Raw genomic sequence first — 5975 nt, 5'->3', positions numbered from 1 at the left:
GGGGGGGGGGGTTGTGGAGTGGGTAGGATCGTGGGACGGGAACGGTGTAATTAGGGAATGGATAAAAAAAATTCAAATTAATAAAAATAATAGCAGTAGTTGTAGTAGTAAAAATAAATAAATAATAATAATAATCGTGATAACAATAATAGAGAATACTGTAATATTAGTGGTAGTTTTAGTGATAACATTATAAGTAAATACGACCACAATAACAATTATGATCGCAATAATATTTAAGAGAAAGTGTATAATTGTTGTATTAATATGTGTTGTTGTTACCAACAACAATTCAACAAGAAAAGAACGAGTATATGGCTGAAATTGATTTTGAAAACTAAAGTGAATAAAAGGAATATGAATAGATTCCAAGCAATGCATTCATGGGAAAATTCTCTGATTAATTATGGAGTAGAAGTGATATGATGCCGAACAGAGGAATTACAATCCTTGTATAAGGAAACAAAGATACTGTCATTAACACACAGTGTATTCAACTCTAAGTTGTTGTTGACAGCCTTTCACCTTACGATAAATAAAGGAAGGGGTGATATGTTGTGAGTATTGTGCTCAGACAGAGGAAAACAATATTGCTTGGTATCTAAAAATATAAAATAATCATTACTAGTACAAGTAAAGAAAACAGCTTTATTCCATACGGGAACCATTCCGGTCGAGATGAATCCCAAAATAAAAGCAAAAACAAAGAGGCAGAACAACTGGAAAGATCAGAAGATGCGTGGTCAGTTCTTGAGAACGAGAGACACAGGGCCAGATAACAGATTGTTGCGGTTACAAAAAACAACCTTAAACTTTAAACGGAACAATTGATACGTGCCACACTATTACAAGCCACATCCATCACAGAATTGACCATTCTTCAGATTTTGACTAATTCAGAATGCGTTGTGGAACTGGAGAGACAGTCTAATATAAGCAAATGCCACAATTCGCCTTGAGATTATACAAGAGAAGGCATGACAAACTCTCTAGAATGGTTCACTGGGAGCTGTGTAACAAGTCTGAATTGGAAAAGGTGAAAAATGATAAGGGTATGTACCAAAGGGTTTGGTAGAAAATGTGAGAGTAAAATCCGTGGCAACTTCATGGGATCCAATGTAATCATAGAATCGAACATTGGAAACTCGATATTGTACTAATGGACAGCAAGCAAAATTTGTGCCTGAGCATCGCTTGTCTTGGTGAAAGCCAAGATTACGAAAAAGAAGGAGTATAAATGATATGCTCTTAGGAGAGAAATCAAAAAGATGTTAATCAAAACAGTGAATGTTGTTACACTAATTATTGGGTAAATTATTCGGTAAAGCGAGCGAAAAGGTAATGAGCAGTTGGAAATGAAAGGAATAAAAATAAATCTTTTCTACTCTAGGTCCAAGGCCCGAATTTTTTGTGGGGCGGGAGGCAATCGATTAGATCGACCTCAGTACGCGACTGGCACTTAGTTTATCGACCACGAAAGGATGAAAGGTAAAGTCGACCTTGGTGGAATCTGAACTTAGAACGTAAAGATAGACGAAATACCGCTAAGAATTTTTGACCGGCGTGCTAACGTTTCTGCCAGCTCACCGCCTTAAAATTAAAATAAATCATATACAGAAAACAGTAATTTGGTCGTGCTTTCAATTTTTAAGTTTCGGCAAATAATTCCATGGCGTTTACATATTGTAACTAACAAACATTCTCGCAGAGTGCCCTGCAGAAACTGTTGCGCTCAATGACGCGGGGAAAAAGTTCTTGCTGTCTTTCTGCTACGTTTTCTCTTACTCGTTGGTACGTAATTTTTATTCTTTGATTTCTGCATTATATCCTGTGGCAATGAAAACCGGTTCAATGCTATAAAATAAACCCATCCATTTTTTTTTTCCGATAACAACTATAGTCATAAACTTTCCCTCTGTCCATTTGTATTGAAAGAAGGTTTTTCTTTAACACAGTTGCTATAAACGGACATCAGTATTTGAAATCATAAAAGTATTTTGAATCGCAAGTGCTATTCTTGCTATCACTGTTGTCTACAAAATATTTTGTAAATAACTTGAAGTATTAATTTAGGTGTGTGCTTCCATATTGAGTCTTTCTCTTGGCATTGCTGTGTTTTGTCGTGTAGCGTAATCACGCGCGGGAGTCATTTTATAATAATGGCATAATAAAATGTAGTTAGTAATTTTTTAGTTTGTGAAACAAACCTCTTTTGTTTTTTCAGCCAGCTACCTCCAGGTACCAAGGGTAGGCTTTCCTTAGGCAATAGTTCTTATATATTCTTATAAAATAAATTTCATTTCGTAAAGTTTGAATACAATGTGTTTTCAAATGCAAAACAAAAATGAGTTGAATATTTTAATAATAATAATGATAATAATAATAATAATAATAATAATGATAATAATAATAATAATAATAATAATAATAATAATAATAATAATAATAATAATGACAGCGAAACGGGCTGATTACTACCTAGATCAGATTCCAGGAAACCCCAAAATGGCTGAAGTTCAAAAGATAGTGCTCATGGGAACTGCCCATATCTTACGTAAAATACTGTCTATGTGATCTCAAATTTTAAAGCAAACACATAATTTTCTTATGGTTTCTTAAACATTCACTTGAACAAAACTGTACAAATCCAAATATATGGTACCCTAGGCATAACACCTACATGAACTTCTAACTTGTTGTCTCTTGAGGTCTCTGGGTGAGACTTGGATCCAACTTGTACAAATGCAAAACAAAAGTCAAACATAAAATAATAATAATAATCAGAGTAATCTTTTCTACTCTAGGCACAATGCCCGAAATTTGGGGAGAGGAGGCCAGTCGATTAGATCTTAACAGATGGATAGAGGAAATAGGCATAAAACCCAGTTTAGTACAGCTGCAGAAAACAGTGTTATTAAGGACAGCCAGGATACTTAGGAGGATTCTTGGCATCTAAGGTTACTTGTTGTAGCTCGAAGTTAGGATTTTTTTTCTTTTCCAAAAGTTTAATCAGTTGTGTGCATATGAAATAATAATAATAATAATAATAATAATAATAATAATAATAATAATAATAATAATAATAATAATAATAATAATAATAATAATAAACCTGATGCAGTACCAGACAGTGGCACTCATGGCTTCTGATCTTATCTGACTGGAAGTGTTATCCTGTACATTGTTTCGTCTTGGTGTAAACGATGGGTTACAGCAAATATTCCGTTCAATACCTTAGATTAGCTTGTTAGTTGTTTGACTATAACCAGTTGAACATGTCCCTAAAAGACTGACAATATGTGCATTTCCGATTTCGAGAAGTAGTAGTAGAGTGTGGGGGGGGGTATCATAGCCATGTGTTAAAAGGAATTCTTTGGACAATTCGCCTCTGGAAACAGTGGAGCAAGTGCCAATACGTATAAAAGAGGCGACAGCGGGCAGCCTTGACGGACAGAGCGTGCGATGCCAAACGGTTCCGGTAGGTGGCTGTTTACTTTGACCACTGAACAGGTGTCACTCTGCATTGCAGTGACCCAGTCTCTGAAAACGGTTCCGAAACCGCTTGCTTCCAGGTAGCGATGGTCGAACATATCGAATGCTTTTCTGATCCAAATTGATCAGAGCCGCTCAGGTACGACCTAAAGTCCAGTAATGTCATCGACCCATCACCCCCTCCAAACAATTTCTCGAAGTGCTGCTGAAAAGTCACACACATCTGCTCAGAGTCGCGTATCACGCCCCCATTCCGATCCTGATCGTGGTTTTACTTCCACGTCGCATTTCCACCGTTAGGGCCCATCGGACTGCTTTAGATCCTTTCCATTTGAGGGCACAGGCTTTAGCTTTAATAACGCAACCTTCGTGTTTCGGTTCGAAGAAATTATCATGGTTCATTCTCGCCGCTAACACATCGGTCGCAATGCGCTTTTTACTCGCCTCTTCTAATTTGGTAACTAGTCCACCCTCTAACCAATTACGTTTCATACTGTTTGTACAAGACCAGAAATGTTTGAAGATTTTGCCGCCTCTATTGTATGATTCCCTCTTGGATAGTTAATGTTATCACATTGCAACTTCCAAACAATGAAGAAACAATGAACCAAAAGATTATAAACCCATAACTTGCTCTTAACAACAATGTATAAAATACTAACATCTGTCTTGACTGAATACACCTATAGTTTGAGGGAAGGGACTAGTCGATTACATCGACCCCAGTATTCAGCTGGTAACTTAATTCATCCACCCCGAAAGGAGAAAAGGCGAAGTCGACCTCAGCGAAATTTGAGCTCAGAACGTAGCGACGGATGAAATGCACTCCGGACAAAATTCTTTGTAGCATTTTGTCTATCTTTACATTCTGAGTTCCAATTTCGCCGAGGTCTACTAGTTGAACACTGGGGTCGATGTAATGGACTTACGCCTCCAACCGAAATTGCTGGCCTTGTGCCAAAATTTTAAATTAATATCAACTTGGATAAAGGCGGCAAGCCGACAGAATTGTTAGGATGCTGTGTAAAATACTTCTAAGAATATCGTCCGTCTTTACGTTCTGGAAACAAATTCCGGCGAGGTCGACTTTTCCTTTCATCTTTTAAGGGTCGATGAAATAAATACCAGTGAAGCACTGGGGTTGATGTATTCAACTTTCTCCTAAAATTTCAGGTCTTGCGCCTACAGTAGAAAAGAATATTAACTAACACATGGAGAGGAATCGTATGTGTTAACTGCAGTTCCGATTGACGCGGTGATAAAATAAATATTCATTTTGTTCTGTAATATCAGAAGCGGTGACGTCAATGATTGAAGTGACGTTATCAAAATTGGTCGCCGCTATTGAGGCACCAGGAAATATAGAAAATTGTAGATAACTTTATAGAAAGAATTGCGTCTAAGTTATGCACAGTAGGAAAAGATAATTTTTTTCTTAAATTAATTTTCCTTTCACTTAAGAACATGCGTCAGTAAGCAATTTATGTTTTAATATTAGTCTTTTTTAAAATATTTATTTCATGCAAAGGAATGCATTTTCTATATGATCACTTGTTTAAATATGTAATGTTACGGCTAAAAATATTAATCAAAACGGTAAGAGCGTTGAGAAGAAGGATTCCTCTTTATATTCATAGCTCAAATCTCGGTTAGGTCAGCTTTAACTTCCATCCTTTCGGGATCTCGAAAAATAGATCAAATTCCATTTAGGTGGCGGATTAGAAGATCTCTAAGAACATTGGAACAGATGTTCTACAGGGTGTCCACAAAGTCTGGGTACATGGAATAAATAAAATAAAATAAACAATTAAATATAAGAAATAATAATTTCTTAAAGTATGTGTTAATCTCCATGTACCCAGACTTTGTAGACACCCTGTATGCATTCCGAGTTCTATGCATTCCGAGTTCAAATTTCTTTATGAACTTCTTGAATTTTAAACGTTACTCGTCATCGGATTTAACATTGCTAATTAGCACATTTGATGTTGTGAATGAAAATCGCTATATTAAAAACATTCGAGTGAATTCCTTGACTGGAGAACACTTCAGTAGTTCCGTACGGCAAGGTTTGGAGGCTTTAAAATGAGTTGTGAGCAATACTCCACCCCACCCCCTACCACACACACAGGAGCAACATAAAATAAAGTGTCTTTCTGAAGGACACAACACGTCAACGGGCATTGAACTCACGACCATATGATCATGAACCGAATACCCTAACCACTAAACCACGTGCCTTCACGGATGGACGTATACACCTGTACTTAAGTAGTGTGAGCTTCCACTTGTTACGGTCGCCAGTTCAATCCTCTCTAGCCAATTAATGTAGACCCTATTATATTGCGTAGTCTGGAACTTAACCCAATGTGCGAACAAAATAGCGCCGTTTGCAAACACACACACACAGACACATCTCCGCAGATATCTACTCACACACATATATATGTGTGCGTGCGTGTGTGTGTTTGTGTGTGTGTGGG

The sequence above is a fragment of the Octopus bimaculoides genome, chromosome 13 (assembly GCF_001194135.2).
Source record: "Octopus bimaculoides isolate UCB-OBI-ISO-001 chromosome 13, ASM119413v2, whole genome shotgun sequence".
Lineage (NCBI taxonomy): Eukaryota > Metazoa > Mollusca > Cephalopoda > Octopoda > Octopodidae > Octopus > Octopus bimaculoides.
The sequence above is the reverse complement of the archived record's forward strand: the minus strand, read 5'-3'. Positions refer to the sequence as shown.